Source organism: Centropristis striata, chromosome 7 (assembly GCF_030273125.1).
Source record: "Centropristis striata isolate RG_2023a ecotype Rhode Island chromosome 7, C.striata_1.0, whole genome shotgun sequence".
NCBI classification, from domain to species: Eukaryota; Metazoa; Chordata; class Actinopteri; order Perciformes; family Serranidae; genus Centropristis; species Centropristis striata.
In genome coordinates, this window is record NC_081523.1 from 40,759,030 (window position 1) to 40,774,382 (window position 15,353).

At 37.3% G+C, this 15,353-nt stretch overlaps 1 protein-coding gene across 1 annotated transcript in view; it reads left to right on the forward strand.

Moving 5' to 3' along the window:
* zmat4a (zinc finger, matrin-type 4a) overlaps positions 1–15,353 on the forward strand; it is a 231,403-nt gene that overhangs the window by 171,522 nt on the left and 44,528 nt on the right. The window lies entirely within an intron of this gene.

A 15,353-nucleotide genomic window follows, 5' to 3' on the forward strand; every position in this document is an offset into this window, starting at 1 on the left:
CTAACTAGCAGTTTTGACAAGCTAGCAAAATCCGTAGCCTAATAAATGTATTAAGATAATTTACAATCTACAAGAGTTTGGAAGAGCTCTGATAAACACGACTAGAGGCTGTGAGGTGGACTAGTGAGAGACTTCCTGTCTGTGTCCGGCGTGATGATGTTTATTGTTCCCGACAACCACTGTAGCCTCATTTAGCTTTAACTTGTTAGCAACCGTCTTTTGAAGGACAGGTAAAAACAACAAAATTTACAAGTGGGGGTATTTACTAATGTATTTTATGTCGTACAATAAAACGGGAACATCTCTTCAGCTTGTGTTAAACACAGACTGTATTTCAGGCTTCTGACCAAAAACCCATTCAAAGTGAAAAAAAACCTCATTGAGTTTGAGAGGTTAGACCCCAGGCACTAAAAATGCTAACTTCCAGGTTTATAAATCCCTGTGGCGCCCTATATTAAACCCCTAATCTTTCTTTTGAGCATCAACATTTATTTCCTGTAAGATTGAAAGATAAAATGATCCAAAGGTGATATTCTAGAGTCTTATTATGGTGCAGGCCTGTGTAATGAGGGCACATAGTGCCAGAGATGACTGCAGCCATCTATAACTAGAGGAATACAAAGAGATGATTGCTGGTGATTTCTCTTCATTGCAAAAGAATATAGTTGATAGTCCTAAAAGAAGAAACATCAGACCGAGACTCTTTCATCTCTGTTCTCTCTACTATTCTGTCTCCATGCAGCCTCTGCATCTGTTCTGCCAAGTGAAACCCCATCCCATGTTTACCACCATACCTGACAGTGACCAGACATAAAGCCAGACAGCAGGCACCTTGGTTTAGCTCACACTGCAAAAAAAAACAACTTGTATTTTTTGGCCTAAAACAGTGATTTAAGTTGGTAAAACTTGGAAATATAAATTACTGACATTTAGGGCAATAATGTAAGTTAGCACAACAAAGGAAGCCATTTGTCTGCTCAAAAACAAGTTGGTGAGTTGTTGTTACTTATATCTTTAAGTTGGGGTTCACAACAAGGGACAATAGTTCTGATAACTCTTATTTCTTTGTTGTGAAATGCGGGAAAGCGGTGAAATTCGGTCATTAGCGAAAGCTAGCGGCTAACTGATGCTAGCGGCTAACCGATGCTAGCGGCTAACTGATGCTAGCGGCTAACTGATGCTAGCGGCGCTGCTTGTTACAGCTACAAGAGTAGCCATTAGCGTATCAATGCTAACTCAAAATTGTGGTCGCAACATTAGCTGACATTTCATAGCGGCGTTACAATCTTGCCAATTCAGCACATTGCAGAAGTTAGCAGAAGTAAGGATTAAAAGTTATTATAATGTAAAATTATAAGTTAGTACAGCTTACAGTTGAGTTGACAAAAATCTGAATTCTGAGTTGAGCAAACTCAAAAACAAAACTTAAAATATTTAGTTTAATTGTCCAACTTAAAATTTTATCGAAGTTTGTTGCTTTGAAATTTTGAGTTGACCCAACTTTTCTTTTTTTGCAGTGCATGGGTCGGCAAACTTTACTAACAGAAGAGCCATTTTGGCCAAAATAAGAAGAAAACAGTCGCAAAATGGAGCCGCAAACCTTATCTGAACCTTAGAATATCTAAATAAGCCTACCAACATTAATAATAGATCATAATGAGCATGTACTAATATGATCTTGTCAGAATGCAGTGAGGACCCAGGTGTAAATCAGAGGCTAGAAACCAAAGAAATATCTCAGGAGATATGGAATCAAAAGCTAGCCTGGCAAGGAAAACTCAAAACCAGACTTGAAGTTGGCAAAATGTAAAGGTTACAGTGCTGGTCTGTAGACTTTTTAAGCTATGAAGCACATTGTAGTTGACCAAAATGTTTTTAAAATTTTTTTACAATTGAAGAATACAAATTACTTTGGGCCTACACCATTGATAAATTAAATTAAAAATTTAAAGAAATAAACGTTTCATTTTGTTTTTTTGTCACAACCACAGGAAGCCTTCAGATGCTTGAAGAGCCTCATGTGGCTCCGGAGCCGCAGGGTTTAGCTGATCAAGCAACTCGTTCATTGAATGGGCCAACTGCTTTTATATCAATGGTTGGGTGATTATTGTTGATCTTTAGCTCAGCATTAACTTGGCATAAATGTGACATTATACACACTGAAGTTTGATCTTATTTAGAGCTAAATTAGCTCTGCCATTATCTGTGAAGTCTGGCAGTGAACACTGAATCATAAAATATGCCTACACGCTGTCACTCCCCATGTTTTATTAACCATTCTTAGTTGGCTGTGTACTTTACCTTAATGTGATTGCTAACAGCAGCAGACATAATATACATCCACTAGTCATGTAATTCATGCCAGAGAGAATAATCAGATATATTTAATAATGTAAAGAAGACAAGAGTCTAGGAAAAACAAACGTGTAGTTAGTGTATATTTTCATTGGGATCAGCCGTTCTAAATACTATTCTCTGAGTTGTGTCACGTTTATTTGAATCTAAAGGGAAATCCACAGTGTTGCTTGACTTCTTTACTATTTTGACAAGTGCAGCACATGAGATTGAAGCAGAGATGACAGGGGAGACGGCTCACTGATAGTGTGATATTGACAGGATTTGACAGAATAACTCGGCCTTTTCAAGATGATCCAATCATTGAGGCAGTTCTACAGCTACAAGTCAGTTTATTTGCCAGAGCCTAGGTCTGTATACTCTATACAAACTGATGCAACCCGGTTTTTGATGTAAGAGAATGATCAGCTTTTAATTTCACATTTGCATGTGACTCCCTTTACCATATAGTGACAACTGACTTGACTTGATTGATCATCAACCCTTTTCAACTCCTCGAGGACGGCAGCGTCCTTGGATTGACTTCCCATCCTCCAGAGGCTGGAGCAGGCTCAGTGGTGATACTGGTATCAAAGAAACTAGGGCTCTGTTTACATGATGACGGTCTGAAAAGAAGACCTAAAGTGGCGTCACGTCTTCACTTTTTATTCATGGTTTAGACGAGTGTTTCCAGGAGGAAATCTGCTGCATACGGTGATCTAAAGTGTGTGAATGTGATTGGGTATGCAGCCAGGCGGCATCACTTAAAGCCATAAGAGCATCTTTGGGCATGTGGAAGTTTTCACACCACGCATTTTCATCAGCTACTCCTTCCACAAAGTTCTCCACCATCACTAGATCTCCCAGGTCTCGTTCACAGCCGTCTGGCTACTAATACTATCTGTACATATCCTGGACATTTGGTGGAAAGACTCCTGTAAGTAGAGCTGCCAGAGCAGCTTGAAGGTCCGACGCATGGAAATAATCCCACATTTGTTTATTTCCTGTACTGGAGCATGTATGTGACGTGAACACATACGTGATGTGAGCAGATCAGATCAGAGTTTTGTGTCTTGGCTGTGTAGACGCAAGTTTTCCACTTCAGATTTTTGCGTTTTTAAGCCCCCAAAACGCCGTCACCGTCTAAACGAAAGGCACTTCCCATAAAATATTTTGTTGTTTTTACCCACAAGCGTCCTTGTGTAAACGGGACAACATGGTCTCACAGAAATCTGTGAAATAGCCACAGATTTGCTTAACTCAAAATCCGTGGAATAGCCACGGAATCACTCAAATTTCCGTGAAACTGACACGGATTTTGCTACAATGCAAGTTAATGACAGTCATATCCCGTGTCTATTCCAACATACAAAGTGATTATGTACATTCACTGAGTGAATATTAAGAAAATAAAACATATATTTCTCGCTGGAAATGTGATCAAAATCCATTTTTATGCAGAAACTAAGTCAAAATATTGATTTTTCACTAAAAATGAGAGAACTGTCCGCCATGTTTTTTGTTCTGACCGCCGGGACCTTGAAAGTCACGTGACTTGGAACAAACCAATAGGAACAAATATCCATGGAATAGCCACGGGATATGACTGGCATTAACTTGCATTGTAGCCAAATCCGTGTCAGTTTCACGGAAATTTGAGTGATTCCGTGGCTATTCCACGGATTTTGAGTTAAGCGAATCCGTGGCTATTTCACGTATTCCTGTGAGACCAGGTTCCAACGGGGCCTAGGAGACCAAAGGAATCCATTGGTACTAACCACGGTCATCATGTCATGAAGGATGCTAAATAAAAGTCCAAGCTTTGGATATATTTTCCTCAAGATCTAATGATGAAATGGGCTCTATGGGTACCCACAGTTCTCCACTTCATAGAAACGCCTATGTTGAGAAATGTTGAGACTCTTGTGGATTCAATGAGCCCATCATGTATCATCATGTTAGTCCCCATAATAGCCTTTCATTATAGTGAGCAACTTGATCTCCCTCAATGAGCTGCTTTGACCTCTAGGACAATCTCAGCCTCATCAAACTTTACAACTACAGGCATTCAGAGGATGTATTGACAATAAGGGGTTTTTCTCCCCATTTCCATCATGATACCCTGTCATGGTACCAATGGATTCCTTAGATCAATTTATTTTCTTTTTCTTTTCTCAAGACTGAGTCAACTACAGCCTGGAAACCTAATGAAGTGCCCCCTGGGGTGCCCTTCAATGGAGAAAACATGTTGAAGTTCTTTCTGTGCCTCCATATTATTTTGAGATAAAAAATTATTATTTGAGATTATTTGCTCAGCCCTTCTATTTAAATTAATTGTATGTTTTTTTTCTTCACTAACAATATGTGAAAATGGATAAAAACACATTGGTAAACATATAGTCACTTGGACTCAATGCTGTGCCTGGCTGGTGGAGTCATCCATTACCATGGCTGTCAGAAGGAGAGTCCATTATGTTTCATGTCTACTCTGCGTCTGGAGCGTCTCCTGCTCGAACAGACCCTGAAAATGGTTTTCAGTCTGAGCAACACATATTGACAAAGTGCTTCTCCTGGTGCTGTAGCTCCTCTTGAATGCAGGGGAAAGCTCTTCACATGGAGACAGGCACATTTTACACATGCTGTACACTGCTTTATTTTTGTATTTAATGTGTTTCTTTATAAGAAAATGATAGGACATGTCAAAGATTATGTACTATTATTGTACTTACATATACAGCTGGTTTAGAATAATGTTTTTTCTCAAAATTTTGCAATACTTTTTCAATCTAAATACCTTCAACATCATATCCGACCAATTTCATTGGTTTGGAGACATTTAAAACACCGTTGATGACCATCGCTTTACAGACACCTGCCTGGTTTTGATCAATAAAGTAAATGGTGGCTATTACAGTGGTCACTTTAGCTCAAAGTAACTCTGCTTGTTCTGACAAAGCACAAACAACAGGTTTGTGTCAGCAGGCAGCTGACCCAAGTCATTGTCTGAATGTAAATGATTATGAGGAGACACAGGAGATGTTTATTGACCTTAGCATTATTAATGCTATGTGAAGAGAGCATGATTTATCTAAAGAAGAACCACTGTGTATTTTGGGCAATTAGGAATTGTTCTTTCTCAGTATGAGAGAAGGAATGTGGGAGTTTTGTGAAAATGAGCAGCTATGGTGTGAAAAGTTAATCGTGATTGTTGAAGTTGGGCTCTAATATATGATTTTTTTTAACTCCTCATTCAAACATAGATACTGTATGTGGTGCACAAACTAATTTTAAAATGTGACATGGCTCTCACACAATATAGATTACCTATAAATCCCTTGTTAGCAGAAAGTGTCATCATTACAGTTGGACAAATCATAACAAGATCATGAGATCAGGAGTGCATCCATCCATCCATCCATCCATCCATCCATTCATCCATCCATCCATCCATCCATCCATCCATCTATCCATCCATCATCCATCCATCCATCCGTCCATCCAACCCATTCCATCCAAACCATTCCATCCATCCATCCATCCATCCATCCATCCATCCATCCATCCATCCATCCATCCATCCATCCATCTATCCATCCATCATCCATCCATCCATCCATCCATCCATCCAACCCATTCCATCCAACCCATTCCATCCAAACCATTCCATTCATCCATCCATCCATCCATTCCATTCCATCCATCCATTTTCATTCGCTTATCAGGGGCTGGGTCGCAGGGGCAGCAGGCTAAGCTAAGTATTCCAGGTGCTCCTCTTCCCAGCCACAATGTCCATTGACCAGTTAGCTAGCCAGTAAAGCAATACTTCAACATGGATTTCCTAATCTCTATAAGCAGATATCTGCATATGAATGCAGACAATGGATTATGGTATCAGAGGCATTCTGGACTGTTTGTTGTTCGTCGGTACTCCAAGTAGAATTGACCAATCACATTCTAGCAGGCTTTGGGTGACTACAAGTTAACAGTCTACTTAACTACCTTAATTTATAAACAGTGATGTGAGCTTTTTTATTTTATGTTTTTTTTACATTGGTATTTCAAAGCTATTATGCCTGTTAAATCAAATTTCGATGCTGCCAAGAAAAAACCTTGCTGAATTGTAGTGTTACCATCAGTGCATGAGGTTGCATCCAGAGTAACTAAAGCTCTTATATATAAATCACTGTGCAAAAATAAAAATGATTTAAAAAATATTTAAATTATTTTACAGCGTTTAGCTCAGTATCATTTTGGAGTGTACTATAAGAAAGTTATCACCATGGATTAATAATATTTTATTTTAAGTGTAATGTGTGGCTGTCTGAACTCTCTTGTTATAAGGATCACTGTGTTTCTTTAGGCTCTTCATGTAGCTGCCAAAAGAAGACACGCTGCAATCTTGTCAGCACTCACTCTAACACACTAAATATAGAGTAGTCCAGCCTGTCAAACATCCCCACAGACAAATTGTGTTTTTCCAGACTCCATCATAGCTGTTAATCAGAGATGCGTTTCTGGCAGATGTGATTTAGCACGTTGTCCACCTCATTCTCACTTCCTCTGCTACGCGCTCTAGCCCTGCAGCTGCACTTCTCAAGATGTCGTTCTTGGCTGTGTGTTATTTTTGTGTTATGTTTTCCACTCCCCTCATCCTAAAATAGATCTATTAATACCCTAATGGCTGACTGATCAAGGCCCCCTTCAAGAGAAAACAAAGGGCAACGTCTTTGTTGTGTACACTAACTGTCCAATTTAAACGTTAGATTGGAGCAGCAGAAGGCCAGTCATTTGTTCCCAGCTCATCAGTGTATTACATCTCTACCTACTGCCCATTTCCTAACTGCATCCAATTTCACAAAGCAATCTTATCCATGATTTGGTGAGCATGCCTGATTTGTTGCTTCAAGGGGTTGAAAACACTTTTGAATGATGATTTCATTCTAAAAGCCTGTTTCACAAAGCAACCCATTATAACAAGTCCTGCAGTTGCAACTTACCAAACAATTTGTTACATACGGATTCAGATTTAGCATATGCTCATTCAGCCTGAGCGCCCTGCTGCGACCAGAGAGGGAAGGAGCTAAACGTGCACCATCTGAGTGGGCCAGATGGCTGCTGGTTAATTTAGCATGAACCCTGGACCTGCACCACCTTTTCCCTGCTCATAAACAGTCCACACAGAGGACTACGCCGCTGATCAGTCATACTGCCACCATGTCCCCTCCCAACGGCTTAGGCAATAGGTCTCAATTAGCTGAGAGACAACCAGAGATTTACTACGGAGCAAACCAAATAACTCAACTCGGCACCCCAATCTGTGGCTTATTGGTGAGTCAATGTCGAGGCGTGTGTGCCAGACATGGACTAGCTGGAAGTTACCATGTTCTATCAGCTTTCAATGAGATTGGATTGTGGTTTATTAATCCTCCATCAGTGCTTATCTGCACTAAATGGTTTGAATTCAAAAGGGAAGGGACTTTTTCTTTCCATTTAGGGGTGTGTTCCCTCCCTCTCAGACACTGTGATGTGTTTATAGGCTAGATACATTACATTACATGACATTACATGTCATTTAGCTGATGCTTTTGTCCAAAGCGACTTACAATAAGTGACCTCTGGTCAGAACAGAGTCTCCGGTCTATTTGCGGGCTCTGGGGACAGGTGCCTATGAAACAGAAGAGACGTTGGAGTGTGGACCTAAATAAGGTTAAAAAGTAAATTTAGTGTTTTGTTTGTGTCCGAGAAGACGCACCCATGCGTTGCGTATGGGCTATAACAGAAGACTTAAATACCCTCACACATAGAAAGAAATTTCATACAGAACAAGGGCTACATTGGACACGGGACACCGCTGAGATGAACTTTTACTGAAGAACTTGGAACCTACAGTGGCTGCACTGCAAAAAAAGAAAAGTTGGGTGAACTCAAAATTTCAAGGCAACAAACTTCGATAAAATTTTAAGTTGGACGATTAAACTAAATATTTTAAGTTTTGTTTTTGAGTTAGCTCAATTCTGAATTCAGATTTTTGTCAACTCAACTGTAAGTTGTACTAACTTATAATTTTACATTGTAATAACTTTTAATCCTTACTTCTGCTAACTTCTGCAATGTGCTGAATTGGCACGATTGTAACGCCGCTATGAAATGTCAGCTAATGTTGTGACCACAATTTTGAGTTAGCATTGATACGCTAATGGCTACTCTTGTAGCTGTAACAAGCAGCGCCGCTGGCATCAGTTAGCCGCTAGCATGAGTTAGCCGCTAGCATCGGTTAGCCACTAGCGTCAGTTAACCGCTAGCATAAGTTAGCCGCTAGCATCATTTATCCGCTAGCTTTCGCTAATGACCGTATTTCCCAACAAAGAAATAAGAGTTATCAGAACTATTGTCCCTTGTTGTGAACCCCAACTTAAAGATATAAGTATCAACAACTCACCAACTTGTTTTTGAGCAGACAACTGGCTTCCTTTGTTGTGCTAACTTACATTATTGCCCTAAATGTCAATAATTTATATTTCCAAGTTTTACCAACTTAAATCACTGTTTTAGGCCAAAAAATACAAGTTGGCTTTTTTGCAGTGTGGTTGACAGGTTACTGGGATCTTTTAGTAAATGTGAATTGAACTATTCATCACTATAGGAGAGTGAAATTAAAATATGTTCAAATTAGATTAATCATTTTGACAGTGATATATAAGGTACCATAGAGCTGCAAATGATTTCCCCAGTAGGAAACGTATTAACTGACCTGCCTGATACAGTTAAAGGACATCATTTGGGTTTCTACTAGAACATGTTGACATACTTTATCGTTCAACAAACATTGTTTTTCTCATACTGTCTGTTTGAATAAACCTGTATTCATCCTTAGAGCCTTTCTATTTAAGTCCCCTTAACAGAGGTCCTTACACTGTAAAAGCTGTGATTGCCAGAACTTTACCGTAATAAATATGGTAGAGCTTCTTTTAATATTACAATAAAAAGATATTGGCACTGTTGATTTCACGTTTAAGATTGCCATTTTATTCCATTTTTTAAAAATAAAATTGACAAGAAAATACTTTATAAATGACTTTTTAAATATTACAGTATATTTTTGTTACAAACACGTTGCCAGTGAATTTTACAGTAATATGTTTTTATTTTAAAAACAACACTATTTTGACTGATATATACAGTTATGGTGTTTCATTTATCATTTTATGGTCTTTTACTGTCATGGTTTAGCAGTTTTTCACCGCAAAATCTACAGACATTTTTTTACAGTGTACAGCTCATTTAAAACCACAGGTTCTCTGTGAATTAAGTGTTTTGATACTTTTACAGTATTTATATAGCACCTAGATCAGCTTTATAATAAAATAAAATAATAAATAAAATATCTCTTTTTCCCATATGAGTCTGTTAGAACTTGATTGGTAATTAGCAGTGGTGGAAAAAGTTTTCAGATCAAAGTCCTGCATTCAAAACTTTTTAACTACTTAATATACTGTTATGAGGTTTAATCAAAAATATATGTCTAATCACTTTAAAGTGATCATGTTTTTTATGTTAAATCTCGACCTGTAAAGTAACTAAAGCTGTCAGCTAAATGTAGTGGAGTAAAAAGTACAATATTTGTCTCAAAATGTAGTGAAGTAGAAGTATGAAGTATCCAAAATTGTACTTGGTAAGACTTTAGATTATGGAACACATATTCAACATTAATTAGTTGCTTATTAGCATGCAAATAAGTAACATATTGGCTCTTAATTAGTCTATATTAAGTTGTTATTGATGCCTTATTCTTGTACTTAAGTTCAGTACTTGAGTAAATGTACTTAGTTACATTCACCAGCGGTTATTAGCATATTTTAATGTATCTAATGAACTCTCAGACCTTGAAATAAAGTTGAGAAGGACTCAGCCAGTGGAGCTCTAATAGCCTGAGGATGTTTTCTCTATACAGCTCCAGGTTTCACTCCAACTAGTCAGTTTAATGAGGTGCTGAGATGAGCAGATTCAAATTATGTTTACTCCAATCCCTTTTGAATCTTTTTTTGTTTTATTGTAGAAAATCTTTCTTTAAAGAAACACAACTGAAGGCCAGGTACACTGCAAAAAAAAAGAAAAGTTGGGTGAACTCAAAATTTCAAGGCAACAAACTTCGATAAAATTTTAAGTTGGACAATTAAACTAAATATTTTAAGTTTTGTTTTTTCTCTGGCACGATTGTAACGCCGCTATGAAATGTCAGCTAATGTTGTGACCACAAGTTTGAGTTAGCATTGATACGCTAATGGCTACTCTTGTAGCTGTAACAAGCAGCGCCACTAGCATCAGTTAGCCGCTAGCATCAGTTAGCCGCTAGCATCAGTTAGCCGCTACCTTTCGCTAATGACCGCATTTCCCAACAAAGAAATAAGAGTTATCAGAACTATTGTCCCTTGTTGTGAACCCCAACTTAAAGATATAAGTAACAACAACTCACCAACTTGTTTTTGAGCAGACAACTGGCTTCCTTTGTTGTGCTAACTTACATTATTGCCCTAAATGTCAATAATTTATATTTCCAAGTTTTACCAACTTAAATCACTGTTTTAGGCCAAAAAATACAAGTTGGCTTTTTTGCAGTGTAGGGTTTTAATGTCCTGTTATTTCCTGTTATGTCCTAGTTTCGATATCAGAACATACTTGGGAGGTCAGATTCCTATTCTGATATTATCGTATCAACCAGCGCATCCTTTTAACGATATGCTAGGCTGATTCATTTAATGAGTTTGTCTTTTCCCATAAAACTGAACTCCTAAACTGTGCCAAATCCTACATTAATGTCATATATATATATATATATATATATATATATATATATATATGACATTACATATATATATATATATATATATATATATATATATATATATATATATATATATATATATATGTATGTTCTACGGATTTATCCAACAGTTTCAGTAACATGCACTGTAAAAAAAACCCTGTTGTTTTTACGATAAAAAACTGGCAGCTGTGGTTGCCAGAACGTTACCGTAATAAATACGGTGCAACTTTTTTCTAATATTACGGTAAAAAGATATTGACACTGTTGATTTCACGTTTAAGATTGCATTTATTCCATTTTTTACCGTATGAATAAAAGGTTTTTCCATCAAAAGATTTGACATATAATTGACAAGAAAATACTTTATAAATGCCGCATAAATTAAAGATTTTACCATTAAATATTATAGTATATTTCTGTTAGAGATATGGTGTTTAGTACATTTAACAGTGAGAAAAAGTATTTTTACAAAAAATAAATGCAAAAATTACAGTGATGCTTTTTGTTACAAACATGGTGCCAATGTATTTTACAGTAATAGAGTAGTGTTTTTTTTTTAATTTAAAACCTGTAAAAATACTGTTCTGGCTGATATATACATTTACAGTGTTTAATTGTTACTGAAACTGAATTAACTCATTTATCATTTTACGGTCTTTTACTGTCATGGTTTAGCAGTTTTTCACCGTAAAATCTACAGACTTTTTTTACAGTGTGCGCTACTTTCTTTCCTACTTCTACTTTACTTTCTCAAGTTCCCTCTGTGACCGTACGATCAAATGAAGATATAAGACATCAGATGGCATTTTTCCCAGCATGCTTCAGCTCAACCTGTTACTGTGGTTTTATACAATTCCAACTTAACCCAAACAAATGAAACTGCAGAGGACATTTTTCATCTTCTGCATCCACTCCCGAGCTGCGTCCCTTTCCCCGGCGAAGGGACGCGTTAACCAAAACAAACGAGTCTCCGACGACTGGCGGGCGAAGCCTCGGAGAGCAGGAAGTACAGGTGATGGAGGGCGAGCGCCGCAGGGGCCCGAAGGCTCCCGGTGCTCCATCGCTCATGCAGGGCAGCGCCATGTGGGAAGAGCCGCAGGTGGCTGGCAGTGATGGATACCGGGGCCGCTCTGTAATCTTTCACCCCTTCAGAAATTATTTGAGAAGCAAGCTGTCAAAGGGCCAGCCGGAGCAGAGCCTCGCTGCCTGCTGCACAACTTTAATGTCAGCTCATGATGCGTCTGGGGACGGCCGTGCAAAATTGAAATCTCCGCCGTGGTGGCAGCAGACTGACAGAGTGGTTATTGTGCAGCTTATCAGGAGGATAAGGATCTCTCTGTGGGGAATACTGCCCTCCATCAAAATGTTGAAAGAAAACAGCTGACATCAATATCTGAGAAGTAAGTTGTGAGAAAATGAAACAATTTTAACATTAGCTGCTACAGCCCTGCACTGTAGTACACTGTAAAAAAAACAACTGTTGTTTTTACAGTAAAAAAACAGCAGTTGTGGTTGCCACAACTTTACCGTAATAAATAGGGAAGAACTTTTTTTAATATTACATTAAAAAGATATTGGCACTGTTGATTTCACATTTAAGACTGCCATTTTTTTCCAGAAAAGATATTTAGAAATATGACTTCTGTAGACCTGCTAAAATATATATGATGCACATTTTACAAGCTGAAAAACATACAGTTGCAAAAGTTTACTTACTGTATTACAATACTGGTAATGGTGCATGGTGGCTAAAGTCACACCCTACAATGTTGTTCTACACACTGTAAAAAAAACAAACCCTGTTGTTTTTACAGTAAAAAAACAGCAGCTGTGGTTGCCAGACTTTTACCGTAATAAATACGGAAGAACTTTTTTTAAATATTACATTAAAAAGATATTGGCACTGTTGATTTCACATTTAAGACTGCCATTTTTCCCCCCATTTTTTACTGTATAAATAAAAAGTCAATTAAATAAAAAATCATTATTATTATTCATCATTACAGTACAAAATTGAATAGTAACATTCTAGGAAAGATATTTAGAAATATGACTTCTGTAGACCTGCTAAAATATATATGATGCACATTTTACAAGCTGAAAAACATACAGTTGCAAAAGTTTACTTACTGTATTACAATACTGGTAATGGTGCATGGTGGCTAAAGTCACACCCTACAATGCTCTTCTACACACTGTAAAAAAATAAAAACCTGTTGTTTTTACGGTAAAAAAACGGCAGCTGTGGTTGCCACAACTTTACCGCAATAAATACAGAAGAACTTTTTTTAATATTACATTAAAAAGATATTGGCACTGTTGATTTCACGTTTAAGATTGCCATTTTTTTCCATTTTTTACTGTATGAATAAAAAGTAACAGTACGGGCGACTGTGAAATATTTGTCTCACAATCATTATTCATTTTTCATCATTACAGTACAAAATTGAATAGTAACACTCTAGGAAAGATATTTAGAAATATGACTTCTGTAGACCTGCTAAAATATATATGATGCACATTTTACAAGCTGAAAAACATACAGTTGCAAAAGTTTACTTACTGTATTACAATACTGGTAATGGTGCATGGTGGCTAAAGTCTACACACTGTAAATAAATAAAAAAACGTTGTTTTTACGGTAAAAAAGCCGCAGCTGTGGTTGCCAGACGTTTACCGTAATAAATACGGTGCAACTTTTTTATAATATTATGGTAAAATATATTAGCACTGTTGATTTCACCTTTAAGATTCCCATTTTATTCCATATTTTACCGTAAAAAACAAAAGTTTTTCCATCAAAAGAAACGCTGTTCTGCCATATAATTGACAAGAAAATACTTTATAAATGAAGCATAAATTAAAGATTTTACCATTAAATATTACAGTATATTTTTTTTAGATATGGTTTTTAGTACATTTAACAGTTAGAAAAAGTATTTTTTTTAAAAGATAAATGCAAAAATTACAGTGATGCTTGTATATATTACAGTATATTTTTGTTACACACATGGTGCCAGTGTATTTTACAGTGGAGTAATGTTTTTTAAAAAATGGAAAAAATACTGTTCTGGCTGATATATACATTTACAGTGTTTCATTGTTACTGTAACTGAATTAACCCATTTATCATTTTACATCTTTTACTTTCATGCTTTAGCAGTTTTCACCATAAAATCTACAGACATTTTTTACAGTGTAGGAAGGAAGTAAGCTTTCTAAATGTAAGCAGCTTGTTCCTTGGTGTGACGGTTTACAGTAAATGATCATTCATGGGCTAAATCTGATTGAAGAGGATATGGAAATGTGATTCAATGAGTGTGGGGTGACATTTATATTCTCTTGGCCTTTTGCTCTGAGGCATATTTATGAAGGAGTTAACTCAATTCTGAAAGCGAGGCAATCAAGACAGCCATTTCTCATACGACAATGAGATTAGTACAACATGACAGCGATTGCACAGGGTGCTCATAATTTGCAGCAACAGGCCCTGACTCAATACACCCATTACCACAGACACACAGGACGCTGCTGTTGTGTGATTTAAACAAATTAAACAAGTTATTCAATTTTGTTGATCCCAAATAATTCTGACGCCTCAAGGTTTCAGGGACTGTTTACATCCTGAGCTGTGTTGATCACTTTCTCACAACTTTATGACATTAAATGTTTTTTTGAATACTTGGCTCTAGGGATGGTTTTACCCACTTTGGGCTGGAATATCTTAACTAATGGATGGTTTTCAATTTTGTACTAGAGCCCACCCAAGATGCGATTTTGGAAACCATTATTAATTTTAGGGGATAAAATTAACCCAATTCCTGAGCTGGAATAAGACTAATTAATTAATTAAAATTAAGATTGCTAACTGTGCACAACATCAGCAGCTGACATATACACACTGTACTGCTACAGAGCTAACTGTTAGCCTGTTAGCACATACACACTGTACTGCTACAGAGCTAACTGTTAGCCTGTTAGCACATACACACTGTACTGCTACAGAGCTAACTGTTAGCCTGTTAGCACATACACACTGTACTGCTACAGAGCTAACTGTTAGCCTGTTAGCACATACACACTGTACTGCTACAGAGCTAACTGTTAGCCTGTTAGCACATGCGCACTGTACTGCTACAGAGCTAACTGTTAGCCTGTTAGCACATACACACTGTACTGCTACAGAGCTAACTGT